Genomic DNA, 17,936 nt, shown 5'->3' with positions numbered 1-17,936 from the left:
GTGTATCTGTGTTTGTGTGTGTGTGTGTGTGTGTGTGTGTGTGTGTGTGTGTGTGTGTGTGTGTGTGTGTGTGTGTGTGTGTGTGTGTGTGTGTGTGTGTGTGTATGTGTGCATGACAGAGACACTGCATCCATACATGTTGTCTGTGTAATGTGCTTCCTTACCATTAATCATACAGTCTCCAGCACGCATGTGGATAGTAATAGCTGAGCACAACTATGCCTTGTCTTTCCTCTGCCATCTGCTGTCCTCCACCATCTGTAAGACAAACAGTGTCAAACAAACAACAGGTGTGGTCAGAGCATGGCTACTTTACAGTGGTTAATGCTTTCTGGCCTTTATAGGTGTTCAGCACAACAGGAAATCATGACTCACTGGAGGCCATCCCTGAGTGTGTCAAATGCATGCCTTGTGGTGGACACCAGGTACTGTGGTATGTAAATGTCATTAATACCTCAAGCCCACCATAGCCTGTTGCATAGTTACTACTCTTCAGTACATGCAATAGCCTTTGGAGGCCCCCTTCCCAGAAAAGGCACCCTTTTAGCAATTGCCTCCCCATCCCCTAATATGGGCTGAATCCCCTGCCTCAATCAGAGATACTTCATACCATCAGTAATGCACTATTGACTGCAAAGCTGAGTAACAAATCTTCCTGTGGCCCCACCCCCACTCAGTAGTTAGATGTGGATCAAGCCTCCTGTGACAAGAGCAAACCACCAGTCATGTGACTTATACACATTTTCTACAACCCTGAGACAAGGGCAATAACAGAAACCACCAGTCATGTGACTTATACACACTCCACATCCCTGAGACAAGGGCAATAACAGAAACCACCAGTCATGTGACTTATACACATTCTCCACATCTCTGAGACAAGGGCAATAACAGAAACCACCAGTCATGTGACTTATACACATTCTCCACATCTCTGAGACAAGGGCAATAACAGAAACCACCAGTCATGTGACCTATACACATTCTCCACATCCCTGAGACAAGGGCAATAACAGAAACCACCAGTCATGTGACTTATACACACTCTCCACATCCCTGAGACAAGGGCAATAACAGAAACCACCAGTCATGTGACTTATACACATTCTCCACATCTCTGAGACAAGGGCAATAACAGAAACCACCAGTCATGTGACCTATACACATTCTCCACATCCCTGAGACAAGGGCAATAACAGCAAAACACCAGTCATGTGACTTACACACATTTTCTACAACCCTGAGACAAGGGCAATAACAGAAACCACCAGTCATGTGACTTATACACACTCTCCACATCCCTGAGACAAGGGCAATAACAGAAACCACCAGTCATGTGACTTATACACATTCTCCACATCTCTGAGACAAGGGCAATAACAGAAACCACCAGTCATGTGACCTATACACATTCTCCACATCCCTGAGACAAGGGCAATAACAATAAAACACCAGTCATGTGACTTACACACATTTTCCACATCTTACAGTTTCCATACTACTTCAAAGATAAATCTGTCATTCATAATTCACTGTGACCGTAGACATCCCATGTCTCCTGAACAGTTACTACAGTAACTGTATAGCTGTAGTCAACAGTTTCAACATCCTTCATTTGCAGTAGCAAATTTCTATAACAAAATAAGCAATGGTATGGTTGTGTCTGTATTTACTGCTCACTTTCAAGATTCATAGCACAGCAATTATACTAATGAGCTAATCAAATGGTGAATATCTCTGAATCACGTTTTATTCAAGGCATACTGGACTAACACCACGCTGTGAGGTTCATTTGTGACCCTGCACATGCATGGAAGCCCGCAAAGTGTATTGTGTATGCTTCAGGAGTACAAGGTGAATGCCTTGCACTGTCTTACCTGGACAATGAGTGCTGCCACAGGCATCACTGACTCACATTAGCAAGCAGTGAAGGTACCACTACAGTGACCTGAACAGGTGTTATCTTCACCTTCTTCACCACTGGAAAGAGAAGGTTGGGAAAGAGCTCTGGACTTCTACATGTACTCATGGCCGGTGCACAGTAATGTCATTTGTTTATTGCCACCCTTGGTGGGCTTTTGATTCATGGATGTTGTGCTTTCATTTGATGATTTTCAGCTCCTGCGGATATCAAGAACAATAAGCAAATATTTCTGGGGCATATGGAGTGGCTCTGCAGAGGCAGGGGCATGTATATTCAAGTAATATTATAGCTGCATGGACCATTTCCTTTTGGTTTATGTGCATGCTAGTCGATTCAGAAATGTAGTGTATATTTTCAAGAGGTAACACTTTAATTGACCAAAAGGCACTGAAGTGACCGAGACTGTAGATTTCATGGGTTAAATATCATGTTTAAAGTTTTGTTTCTACACAAACAAGTATTTCACATGCATCCTTGTGGATGAGAACACTCTTTTATTTAAAAATAAAACTTTGCTTTTAGTAAGTGAAAGTACAAAATATATATACATATATATATAGAGAGAAAGAGGTATGGCAGCAGGGCATGGATGGAGGAAGCAGTCCTATATGTGGTTGTGCAAGGGGCTTGCCCCTCTTTAAAAATCAGTTAAACATATACTTTATTTTAGTTCACTGTTTACATGCATCTGAACAGTTCAAATAATTTGTGTTTGGAAAACATATGAACAACAGAAGTGCTTTTGATGAAAGTTCAATTGATCACTAGTCCTATAACCAGCTGCTACAAGTAGAATTGTAAATTGTTACATTGTTGCTAGTAGTGGAAAAATTCTACCAGTAAAACTCTCCTGCTGATACACTTGTTCTGTCCATGCAGGCTGCCTTGCTGTCCCACCCAATATACTTTTCTGAAGTGCCAGTGCTGTCAGGGCACTGATTAGTGGCTGTCTAGCATGCCTTGTGCCACACTATACACCACACCTGTGAGTTTGGCTCCCTACATTATTCAGGTCCATAACTCTGCCATATATACATGACACATTGGTCTGCCTGCCCAGGATCCTATATGCACTCTCCATACATGCCACCTATAATTTCCACTACTAGGTGGTAAACTTGGGTATAACACAGAGTAGCATAAAAAGCCAGATACTGCTGTTGGCATGTCAGACTATATGATGGTCAACAATTGCATGACTACCCAGTTTTTTCAGGTGTTTTGACAGGTGTGGCTTTTTACAGGCTTCTGTAGGGTAGGCCATATCTGTCAACTCCTTGCTATCCTTGTCCATACAACAGTGCACCAGATGTGTTCTGGTCCACTGCCCCTGGCTGCTGCAGTTAGTCATTGCACTACATACATAGATCTCCTGAAATGCACACAGTAAGATTGCTTCCATCCCATGTCACCCTGTTCCTTGCAACAGACTGCCTAAAATAATACCCTATGGTTTGGCATGTCAGGACTATCTACAGTGGCATTACATTCCTAACAACATTTTACTCCTCCAGATACATTTACACCTGACAGCATGGAACAGTATTGCTAATGATTTCCATCCTGTGTCTCTCTCTGTTCTCACTGTCCTTCATCTATATAGTCTGTAGTTTTGTTTCTCTCCAGTTATGTTACTATTTAATGCAATGTCAACCACAGCCATGGCATGACAACAGTCACTTCATCATCAACCTACCCTGTGATCCCCTGCTGGGTCTCCAGCTGCCTCCAGGGCTGGGTCTCTGCAGGATGAAAAAGTCATCTGGCAGGGGTGTGACATGTAAGATTCCATTGTGTCCTCCAGTAATCCCTCACTGGTGGGGGTGTCATCTGTCTCACTGAGGGTGCCACTGATAGGTCACGATATGTAACTCAGCTGGAGCTGGAGGATGTGGTGATGGTGATGATGGACTGCCAGCCTGTTGCTGTATTGGTCAACTGCAGAATGTCCTGTTCAACTGGTAGAATCACACTGCTACCTGGAACTTCGATAGAGCAGCCACCTGCTAGACCCATCAGGGAAACCAGTCATAAAAGCATCTGGACTCTGGCTGGGTGTGACATTGGGCAGCATGAACATCAGCCTTTACCACACCCTATCCCCCATTATGGTGTGCCTTTCCATGTGTTTCACTTCCCCTCCCCATTAATAGTCTAATTCTCCCCTCCAACAGTTATCCTCCCTCTATCTGTGTCCCCTTTTTGTTCTCTTCCTTTTGTCTGCTCCAGCTGCCACTTCTGTACCCTATTAAATGTCCACATCTTCCACTTACTACCTTCCCCCTTTACCCTTCTTTAAAAAAGGGCATATTTGCCTGATCAAGTATCAAGCAATTCAAAAAGCAAACTAAAAATGATTAATATTTTTAGAGCAAATCTAAAAAGATAAAAAAGCACCATTTTTTGCAGAGGGACAAACCCCCCAACCACTTACTGCACTCCCTTCTCATTATATATACCGACCCCAAGATTTCATAACATTTGGAAAAGGGCAAATTCCCACATACCTCTGTACCACAGTCTAACATGGAAAGCAGCCATCTGGCTGAAAAACAAGGAAAATTTAGTATTTTCCCTTCTGAGTACTCACGCTTATAAACTGCAACAACATATTTATATGTACCCTTATGTCTTCACCCATCCCTGTCATTCTTTCCCGTTACCATATATTTATATGTACCCTTATATCCCCATGCCATCCCTCTCATCCCTAACCCCTTACCATATATTATATGTACCCATATATCCCCATGCCATTCCTATCATCCCAAACCCCTTACCATACATTTATATGTACCCTTATATCCACACGCCATCCCTCTCACCCCTAACCCCTTACCATATATTATATGTACCAATATATCCCCATGCCATTCCTATCATCCCTAACCCCTTACCATATATTATATGTACCCTTATATCCCCACGCCATCCCTCTCATCCCTAAACCCTTACCATACATTTATATGTACCCTTATATCCCCATGCCATCCCTCTCATCCCAAACCCCTTACCATATATTATATGTACCCATATATCCCCATGCCATTCCTATCATCCCTAACCCCTTACCATATATTATATGTACCCTTATATCCCCACGCCATCCCTCTCATCCCTAACCCCTTACCATACATTTATATGTACCCTTATATCCCCACGCCATCCCTCTCATCCCTAACCCCTTACCATTCATTATATGTACACTTATATCCCCATGCCATTCCTATCATCGCTAACCCCTTACCATACATTTATATGTACCCTTATATCCCCATGCCATCCCTGTCATCCCTAACCCCTTACCATATATTATATGTACCCTTATATCCCCATGCCATTCCTATCATCGCTAACCCCTTACCATACATTTATATGTACCCTTATATCCCCATGCCATCACTCTCACCCCTAACCCCTTACCAAACATTTATATGTACCCTTACATCCCCATGCCATCCCCCTCATCCCCAACCCTTACCATATATTATATGTACCCTTATATCCCCATGCCATCCCTGTCATATCTAACCGCTTACCACACATTTATATGTACCATTATATCCCGATGCCACCCCCCTCATCCCTAACCCTTACCATATATTATATGTACCCTTATATCCCCATGCCATCCCTCTCACCCCTAACCCCTTACCAAACATTTATATGTACCCTTATATCCCCATGCCATCCCTCTCATCCCTAACCCCTTACCATATATTATACATACCCTTATATCCCCATGCCATCCCTCTCACCCCTAACCCCTTACCATATATTATATGTACCCTTATATCCCCACGACATCCCTCTCATCCCTAACCCCTTACCATACATTTATATGTACCCTTATAACCCCATGCCATCCCTCTCACCCATAACCCCTTACCATATATTATATGTACCCTTATATCCCCATGCTATCCCTGTCATCTCTAACCCCTTACAATATATTATATGTACCCTTATATCCCCACACCATCCCTTTCATCCCTAACCCCTTACCATACATTATATGTACCCATATATTCCCATGCCATCCCTGTCATCTCTAACCCCTTACCATACATTATATGAACCCTTATAACCCCACGCCATCCCTCTCATCCCTAACCCCTTACCATACATTTATATGTACCCTTATATCCCCATGCCATCCCTCTCATCCCTAACCCCTTACCAAATATTATATGTACCCTTATATCCCCACGCCATCCCTCTCATCCCTAACCCCTTGCCATACATTTATATGTACCCTTATATCCCCATGCCATCCCTCTCATCCCTAACCCCTTACCAAATATTATATGTACCCTTATATCCCCACGCCATCCCTCTCATCCCTAACCCCTTGCCATACATTTATATGTACCCTTATATCCCCATGCCATCCCTCTCATCCCTAACCCCTTACCATACACTTATATGTACCCTTATATCCCCATGCCATCCAACTCATCCCTAACCCTTACCATATATTATATGTACCCTTATATCCCCACGCCATCCCCCTCATCTCTAACCCCTTACCATACACTTATATGTACCCTTATATCACCATGCCATCCCTCTCATCCCTAACCCCTTACCAAACATTTATATGTACCCTTATATTCCCATGCCATCCCTGTCATCTCTATCCCCTTACCAAACATTTATATGTACCCTTATATCCCCATGCCATGCCTCATCCCTAACCCTTACCATATATTATATGTACCCTTATATCCCCATGCCATCCCTCTCACCCCTAACCCCTTACCAAACATTTATATGTACCCTTATATCCCCATGCCATCCCTCTCATCCCTAACCCCTTACCATATATTATATGTACCCTTATATCCCCATGCCATCCCTCTCATCCCTAACCACTTACCATATATTATATGTACCCTTATATCCCCACACCATCCCTCTCATCCCTAACCCCTTACCATACATTTATATGTACCCTTATATCCCCATGCCATCCCTCTCATCCCTAACCCTTTACCATACATTTATATGTACCCTTATATCCCCATGCCATCCCTGTCATCTCTAACCCCTTACCATACATTTATATGTACCCTTATATCCCCATGCCATCCCTCTCATCCCTAACCCCTTACCATATATTATATGTACCCTTATATCCCCATGCCATCCCTCTCATCACTAACCCCTTACCATACATTTATATGTACCCTTATATCCCCATGCCATCCCTCTCATCCCTAACCCCTTACCATATATTATATGTACCCTTATATCCCCACGCCATCCCTCTCATCCCTAACCCCTTACCATACATTTACATGTACCCTTATATCCTCATGCCATCCCTCTCATCCCTAACCCCTTACTATATATTACATGTACCCTTATATCCCCACGCCATCCCTCTCATCCCTAACCCCTTACCATACATTTATATGTACCTTTATATCCCCATGCCATCCCTCTCATCCCTAACCCCTTACCATATATTATATGTACCCTTATATCCCCATGCCATCCCTCTCATCCCTAACCCCTTACCATATATTATATGTACCCTTATATCCCCACGCCAACCCTCTCATCCCTAACCCCTTACCATATATTATATGTACCCTTATATCCCCATGCCATCCCTCTCATCCCTAACCCCTTACCATATATTATATGTACCCTTATATCCCCATGCCATCCCTCTCACCCCCTAACTGCTTACCATATATTATATGTACCCTTATATCCCCATGCCATCCCTCAAACCCCTAACCCATTACCATATATTATATGTACCCTTATATCCCCATGCCATCCCTTTCATCCCTAACCCCTTACCATATATTATATGTACCCTTATATCCCCATTCCATTTCTATCATCTCTAACCCCTTACCATACATTTATATGTATCTTTATATCCCCACACCATCTCTCTCATCCCTAACCCCTTACCATATATTATATGTACCATTATATCCTCATGCCATCCCTCTCATCCCTAACCCCTTACCATATATTATATGTACCCTTATATCCCCATGCCATCCCTGTCATCTCTAACCCCTTACCAAACATTTATATGTACCCTTATATCCCCATGCCATCCCTGTCATCCCTAACACCTTACCAAACATTTATATGTACCCTTATATCCCCATGCCATCCCTGTCATCCCTAACACCTTACCAAACATTTATATGTACCCTGATATCCACATGACATCCCACTCACCCCTAACCCCTTACCATATATTATATGTACCCTTAAATCCCCATGTCATCGCTGTCACCCCTAACCCCTTACCAAACATTTATATGTACCCTTATATCCCCATACCATCCCTCTCACCCCTAACCCCTTACCATATATTATATGCAACCATATATCCCCATGCCATCCCTGTCATCTCTAACCCCTTACCATACATTATATGTACCCTTATATCTCCACGCCATCCCTCTCACCCCTAACCCCTTACCATATATTATATGAACCCTTATATCCCAATGCCATCCCTGTCATCCCTAACACCTTACCAAACATTTATTTGTACCCTTATATCCCCATGACATCCCACTCACCCCTAAACCCTTACCATATATTATATGTACCCTTATATCCCCATGCTATTCCTATCATCGCTAACCCCTTACCATACATTTATATGTATCTTTATATCCCCACGCCATCCCTCTCATCCCTATCCCCTTACCATATATTATTGGGCGGCACAGTGGTGCAGCGGTTAACATTGTCACCTCACAGCAAGAGGTTCTCCGGTTCGATTGTCAGCTGGGGTGCCTTCGCTGTGGAGTTTGCATGTTCTCCCTGTGTTCGCGTGGGTTTCCTCCAGGTACTCCGGTTTCCACATTCCAAAGACATGCATCTGGAGTGTTTCTCCCCGGGCCTCTGCTGAAAACAGGCTCTGTGAAACCTAGTCGGACATTCCCGGTCAACAAATGTTAAATAAAATAAATAAATAATAAAATAATAAAATGTACCCTTATATCCCCATGCCATTCATATCATCCCTAACCCTTTACCATATATTATATGTGCCCTTATATCCCCATGTCATCGCTGCCACCCCTAACCCCTTTCCAAACATTTATATGTACCCTTATATCCCCAGACCATACCTCTAACCCCCTAACTGCTTACCATATATTATATGTAACCATATATCCCCATGCCATTCCTATCATCTCTAACCCCTTGCCATACATTCATATGTATCTTTATATCCCCTTGCCATCCCTCTCATTCGTAACCCTTTACCATATATTATATGTACCCTTATATCCCCATGCCATCCCTCTCATCCCAAACCCCTTACCATGTATTATATGTACCCTTATATCCCCATGCCATCCCTCTCATCCCAAACCCCTTACCATGTATTATATGTACCCTTATATCCCCATGCCATCCCTCTCATCCCAAACCCCTTACCATGTATTATATGTACCCTTATATCCCCATGCCATCCCTCTCATCCCAAACCCCTTACCATGTATTATATGTACCCTTATATCCCCATGCCATCCCTCTCATCCCCAACCCCTTACCATATATTATATGTACCCTTATATCCCCATGCCATCCCTCTCATCCCAAACCCCTTACCATGTATTATATGTACCCTTATATCCCCATGCCATCCCTCTCATCCCAAACCCCTTACCATATATTATATGTACCCTTATATCCCCATGTCATCGCTGTCATCTCTAACCCCTTACCAAACATTTATATGTACCCTTATATCCCCATGCCATCCCTGTCATCCCTTACACCTTACCAAACATTTATATGTACCCTTATATCCCCATGACATCCCACTCACCACTAACCCCTTACCATATATTATATGTACCCTTATATCCTCATACCATCCCTGTCATCTCAAACCCCTTACAATATATTATATGTACCCTTCTATCCCCATGCCATCCCTGTCATCCCTAACACCTTACCAAACATTTATATGTACCCTTATATCCCCATGACATCCCACTCACCCCTAACCCCTTACCATATATTATATGTACCCTTATATCCTCATGCCATCCCTGTCATCTCTAACCCCTTACCATATATTATATGTACCCTTATATCCCCATGCCATCCCTGTCACCCCTAACCCCTTACCAAACATTTATATGTACCCTTATATCCCCATGACATCCCACTCACCACTAACCCCTTACCATATATTATATGTACGCTTATATACCCACGCCACCCCTCTCACTCCAACCCCTTACCACATATTATATGTACCCTTATATCCCCATGCCATCCCTGTCACCCCAACCCCTTACCAAACATTTATATGTACCCTTATATCCCCATGCCATCCCTCTCACCCCTAACCCCTTACCATATTTTATATGTACCCTTATATCCCCATGCCATCGCTGTCACCCCTAACCCCTTACCAAACATTTATATCTGCCCTTATATCCCCATGCCATCCCTCTCACCCCTAACCCCTTACCATATATTATATGTACCCTTATATCCTCATGCCATCCCTGTCCTCTCTAACCCCTTACCAAACATTTATATGTATCTTTATATCCCCAACCCATCCCTCTCATCCCTAACCCCTTACCATATATTTATAGGTATCTTTATATCCCCACGCCATCCCTCTCACCCCTAACCCCTTACCATATATTATATGTACCCTTATATCCCCATGCCATCCCTGTCACCCCTAACCCCTTACCAAACATTTATATGTACCCTTATATCCCCATGCCATCCCTCTCACCCCTAACCCCTTACCATATATTATATGTACCCTTATATCCTCATGCCATCCCTGTCCTCTCTAACCCCTTACCAAACATTTATATGTATCTTTATATCCCCAATCCATTCCTCTCATCCCTAACCCCTTACCATATATTTATATGTATCTTTATATCCCCACGCCATCCCTCTCACCCCTAACCCCTTACCATATATTATATGTACCCTTATATCCCCATGCCATCGCTGTCACCCCTAACCCCTTACCAAACATTTATATCTGCCCTTATATCCCCATGCCATCCCTCTCACCCCTAACCCCTTACCATGTATTATATGCACCCTTATATCCTCATGCCATCCCTGTCCTCTCTAACCCCTTACCAAACATTTATATGCATCTTTATATCCCCAAGCCATTCCTCTCATCCCTAACCCCTTACCATATATTTATAGGTATCTTTATATTCCCACGCCATCCCTCTCACCCCTAACCCCTTGTCATATATTATATGTACCCTTATATCCCCATGCCATCACTGTCACCCCTAACCCCTTACCAAACATTTATATGTACCCTTATAACCCCATGCCATACGTCTCACCCCTAACCCTTGCCAAACATTTATATGTACCCTTATGTCCCCACACCATCGCACTCACCCCTAACCATTTACCATATATTATATCTACCCTTATATCCCCATGCCATCCCTGTCACCCTTAGCACCTTACCAAACATTTATATGTACCCTTATATCCCCATGCCATTCCTATCATCCCTAACCCCTTACCATATATTATATGTGCCCTTATATCCCCATGCCATCCCTCTCATCCCTAACCCCTTACCAAACATTTATATGTAGCCTAATATCCCCATGCCATCCCTCTCACACTTAACCCCTTACAAAAGATTTATATGTGCCCTTATATCCCCATGCCATCCATCTCAACCCTAGCCCCTTACCAAACATTTATATGTACCCTTATATCCCCATGCCATTCCTATCATCCCTAGCCCCTTACCATATATCATATTTACCCTAATATCCTCATGCCATCCCTGTCATCTCTAACGACTTACCATATAGGTACCCTTATATCATCATGCACCCCTGTCATCTCTAGTCCCTTACCATATATTATATGTACCCTTATATCCTCATGCCACCCCTGTCATCTCTAACCCCTTACCATATATTATATGTACCCTTATATCTCCATGCCATCCCTCTCACACCTAAACCCTTACCATGCATTTATATGTACCCTTATATCCCCATACCATCCCTGTCATCTCTAACCCCTTACCAAACATTTATGTGTACCCTTATATCCCCACGCCATCCCTCTCACCCCTAAGCCCACACCATATATTATATGTACCTTTATATCCCCATGCCATTCCTATCATCCCTAACCCCTTACCATTATATGTACCCTTACATCCCATGCCATTCCCCTCATCCCTAACCCTTACCATATATTATATGTACTCTTATATCCCCATGCCATCCCTCTCACCCCTAACCCCTTACCAAACATTTATATGTACCCTTATATCCCCATGCCATTCCTATCATCCCTAACCCCTTACCATATATTATATGTACCCTTATATTCCCATGCCATCCCTCTCATCCCTAACCCCTTACCAAACATTTATATGTACCCTTACATCCCCATGCCATTCCTATCATCCCTAGCAACTTACCATATATTATATGTATCCTTATATCCCTATGCCATCCCACTCACCAGTAACCCCTTACCAAACATTTATATATACCCTTATATCCCCATGCCATTCCTGTAATCTCTAACCTCTTACCATATATTATATGTAGCCTTATATCCCCATGCATCCCTCTCACCTCTAACCCCTCACCATATATTATATGTACCCTTATATCCCCATGCCATCCCTGTCATCTCTAACCCCTTACCATATATTATATGTACCCTTATATCCCCATGCCATCCCTCTCACCCCTAACCCCTTACCATATATTATATGTACCCTTATATCCCCACGCCATCCCTCTCACCCCAACCCCTTACCATATATCATATGGACCCTTATATCCCCATGCCATCCCTGTCACCCTTAACCCCTTACCAAACATTTATATGTACCCTTATATCCCCATGCCATCCCTGTCATCTCTAACCCGTTAACATATATTATATGTACCCTTATATCTCCACGCCATCCCTCTCACCCCTAACCCCTTACCACATATTATATGTAACCTTATATCCCCACGCCATCCCTCTCTCCCCCAACCCCTTACCATATATCATATGGACCCTTATATCCCCATGCCATCCCTGTCACCCTTAACCCCTTACCAAACATTTATATGTACCCTTATATCCCCATGCCATCCCTCTCACCGCTAACCCCTTACCATATATTATATGTACCCTTATATCCCCATGCCATCCCCCTCATCCCTAACCCTTACCATATATTATATGTACCCTTATATCCCCATGCCATCCCTTTCACCCCTAACCCCTTACCAAACATTTATATGTACCCTTATATCCCCATGCCATTCCTATCATCCTTAACCCTTACCATATATTATATGTACCCTTATATTCCCATGCCATCCCTCTCATCCCTAACCCCTAACAAACATTTATATGTTCCCTTATATCCCCATGCCATTCCTATCATCCCTAACCCCTTACCATATATTATATGTATCCTTATATCCCCATGCCATCCCTGTCACCCTTAATCCCTTACCAAACATTTATATGTACCCTTATATCCCCATGCCATCCCTCTCACCCTTTACCATATATTATATGTACCCTTATATCCTCATGCCATCCCTCTCACCCCTAACCCCTTACCATATATTATATGTACCCTTATATCCCCATGCCATCGCTGTCACCCCTAACCCCTTACCATACATTTATATGTATCTTTATATCCCTACACCATCCATCTCATCCCTAACCCCTTACCATATATTATATGTACCCTTATATCCCTGTGCCATCCATGTCATCTCTAACCCCTTACCAAACATTTATATGTACACTTATATCCCCATGCCTTCCCTCTCATCCTTAACCCCTTACCGTGTATTATATGTACCCTTATATCCCCACGCCATCCCTGTCACCACTAACCCCTTACCATATATTATATGTACCCTTATATCCCCACACCATCCCTCTCATCCCTAACCCCATACCTTATATTATATGTACCCTTATATCCCTGTGCCATCCCTGTCATATCTAACCCCTTACCAAACATTTATATGTACCCTTATATCCTCATGCCATCCCTCTCACCCCTAACCCCTTACCAAATATTTATATGTACCCTTATATCCCCATGTCATCCCTCTATCTCTAACCCCATACCAAACATTTATATGTACCCTTATATCCCCATGCCATTCGTCTCAACCCTAACCCCTTACCATATATTATATGTACTCTTATATCCCCATGCCATCCCTCTCATCCCTAACCCCTTACCATATATTATATGTACCCTTATATTCCCATGTCATCCCTGTCATCTCTAACTCCTTACAAAACATTTATATGTACCCTTATATCTCCATGCCATCCCTCTCACTCCTAACCGCTTACCATACATTATATGCACCCTTATATCCCCATGCCATCCCTCTCACCCCTAACCCCTTACCAAACATTTATATGTACCCTTATATCCCCATGCCATCCCTCTCACCCCTAACCCCTTACCATATATTATATATACCCTTATATCCCCATGCCATCCCTCTCACCCCTAAACCCTTACCAAAGATTTATATGTACCCTTTTATCGCCATGTCATCCCTCTCACCCCTAACCCCTTACCAAACATTTATATGTACCCTTATATCCCCATGCAATCCCTCTCACCCCTGACCCATTACCAAACATTTATATGTACCCTTATATCCCCATGCCATCCCTCTCACCCCTAACCCCTTACCATATATTATATGTACCCTTATATCCCCATGCCATCCCTCTCACCCCTAACCCCTTACCATATATTATATGTACCCTTATATCCCCATGCCATCCCTGTCACCCCTAACCCCTTACCAAACATTTATATGTACCCTTATATCCCCATACCATCCCTCTCACCCCTAACCCCTTACCAAACATTTACATGTACCCTTATATCCCCAAGTCATCCCTCTCTCCCCTATCCCCTTACCATATATTATATGTACCCTTATGTCCCCACGTCATCCCTCTCACCCATAACCCCTTACCATATAGTATATGTACCCTTATATCCCCATGCCATCGCTGTCACCCCTAACCCTTTACCAAACATTTATATGTAACCTTATATCCCCATGCCATCCCTCTCACCCCTAACCCCTTACCAAACATTTATATGTACCCTTATATCCCCATGCCATCCCTCTCACCCCTAACTGCTTAGCATATATTATATGTATCCTTATATCCCCATGCTATCCCTGTCATCTCTAACCCCTTAACATATATTATATGTGCCCTTATATCCCCACACCATTCCTTTCACCCCTAACCCCTTACCATACATTTATATGTACCCTTATATCCCCATGCCATTCCTGTCATCCCTAACCCCTTACCATATATTATATGTACCCTTATATTCCCATGCCATCCCTCTCATACCTAACCCCTAACAAACATTTATATGTACCCTTATATCCCCATGCCATTCCTATCATCCCTAACCCCTTACCATATATTATATGCACCCTTATATCCCCATGCCATCCCTCTCACCCCTAACCCCTTACCAAACATTTATGTATACCCTTATATCCCCATGCCATTCCTGTAAAGCCTAACCTCTTACCATATATTATATGTAACCTTATATCCCCACACCATTCCTGTCATCTCTATCCCCTTACCATATATTATATGTAACCTTATATCCCCACACCATCCCTCTCACCCCTAACCCCTTACCATATATTATATGTACCCTTATATCCCCATGCCATCCCTCTCACCCATAACCCCTTACCATACATTTTATGTACCCTTATATCCCCATGCCATCCCCCTCACCCCTAACCGCTTACCATATATTATATGCACCCTTATATCCCCACGGCATCCCTCTCACCCCTAACCCCTTGCCATATATTATATGTACCCTTATATCCCCATGCCATCCCTGTCATCTCTAACCACTAACCATATATTATATGTACCCATATATCCCCACACCATCCCTGTCACCCCTAACCCCTTACCATATATTATATGTACCCTTATATCCCCATGCCATCCCTGTCATCTCTAACCCCTTACCATATATTATATGTACCCTTATATCCCCACGCCATCCCTGTCACCCCTAACCCCTTACCATATTTTACATGTACCCTTATATCCCCATGCCATCCCTCTCACCCCTAACCTCTTACCATACATTATATGTACCCTTATATCCCCATGCCATCCCTCTCACCCCTAACCCCTTACCATATATTATATGTACCCTTATATTCCCACGCCATCCTTCTCACCCCTAACCCCTTACCATATATTGTATGTACTCTTATATCCCCATGCCATCCCTGTCATCTCTAACCCCTTACCATATATTATATGTACCCTTATATCCCCACGCCATCCCTCTCACCCCTAACCCCTTACCAAACCTTTATATGTACCCCTATATCCCCAAGCCATCTCTGTCACCCCTAACCCCTTACCATACATTATATGTACCTCGACACTCCCACTCTGCCTGTCCTGTATTCCCATTTTCTTTCAATTTGTGATAATAAATTGGCAATGACTTTGGTGAAAGGTCCTTATTATGGTTTTCATCTCTTGTAGTGGCACATGGTTGCACATATGAACACACCATAGCAGCCCCTACATGCTTGTTTCCGAGCTCCTCATGTCATGTGCTCATCATCTCACAATTCCCCTCTTTGCACAGTTTGTGAGGGGGGGTCAGTGCATTCTTGATCAGCGTCAGACTGCGTCATGCTACTTTTTGATGGAACGGTTGTGGCTTTACTTAGCTCATAACCAATGTTACTGCATCGGAGAGTAAACATGCAAAGTTTTCATTTATTGAATGACTTATTTTTATTAATGTAATCTTTAGGTCTTCTGAGTATGACAGATGCATGTAGTACTTTCTTTAGAAAGTCTTTTACTAGAGACCCATACTTTCTTGTGACGAAGCTTTGCACATGTAATGTTTTCTTTAACAGAAACAACATGCTTGTTTTGTCAGTATATTACCTAACTTTCTGAAATACCAGTCCATTAAAAAGTAATATCTCATGGCCTCTGAGCAGTGAGACCTGAAGGTTCACATCTCTGCTAGCCTCCTCACTAGACATGAACATATAAAACAAACGTAATAGGCATTCGCCTAAGGAAAGCGAAAGATTCAATTTATATTCCAAATGACCAATTGCATTAGCATACAGGTGTGCAGACAGCTCCAGAAGCCAGGTGTTCGTAGCTCATTCAGTGTAAGAGCTACTGTTCAAATCAGTTACAATGTAGCAGGAAAATCAATGAAGAATTTAATGCATCCTGTACTACAAATAGTGACCATTGCACCCATGTCTCAATTTTTATTGTTATATGACAAATTGTTAAATGAAAAATGACATACAATACGAAAATGTGCTCATGGCAAGCAAACCTTAAGACTGATACATTCAATGTTTTTTGTAATTAAAGGTACTTAATTGTACAAAATTAAAAATGCACACTTTTATATAAGTGCATAGAATGGACACCAAAGCTAGACAAAAAATATGTCAAACCTGATAAAATAATCAACAGGATCTCTCATATTTAACAGTTTAACAAGTTAGAAGAAGCCCTAGCAACACGCATTAGTGTTTTAATATTCCAGACTAATTTCTTAATTACAATCATGGCCAAATTATTATTATTTTACTTCCACAGTTTTTAGACATACTATAAGTCTTTTAAAGGCAGAAGTTTTACAGCTATAGATGTATTTGTGGCCAGCTACCTGACCTTCACCACTGTTCTACAGATTAAGTGCATTTAATTCTCCAGTGTGCCAAACTATGCAACTATTAGAGTGGTCATTAACATTAAGTACTGAATAACATGAATGACCTTTATGCTCTGCTCTTCACTGTCAGATGAAGTTGTTTTCACAATGATGCCACAGTCTGTGTTCAAGACACATCAAAAGGCCATAAATAAAATATCTTGCATTAAACATATTTTTCATTATGGCATATAAAGTGCAATC

Source organism: Protopterus annectens, chromosome 3.part1 (genome assembly GCF_019279795.1).
Source record: "Protopterus annectens isolate FY-2018-M chromosome 3.part1, PAN1.0, whole genome shotgun sequence".
Classification (NCBI taxonomy): domain Eukaryota; kingdom Metazoa; phylum Chordata; order Ceratodontiformes; family Protopteridae; genus Protopterus; species Protopterus annectens.
This window is presented reverse-complemented; position numbering follows the sequence as displayed.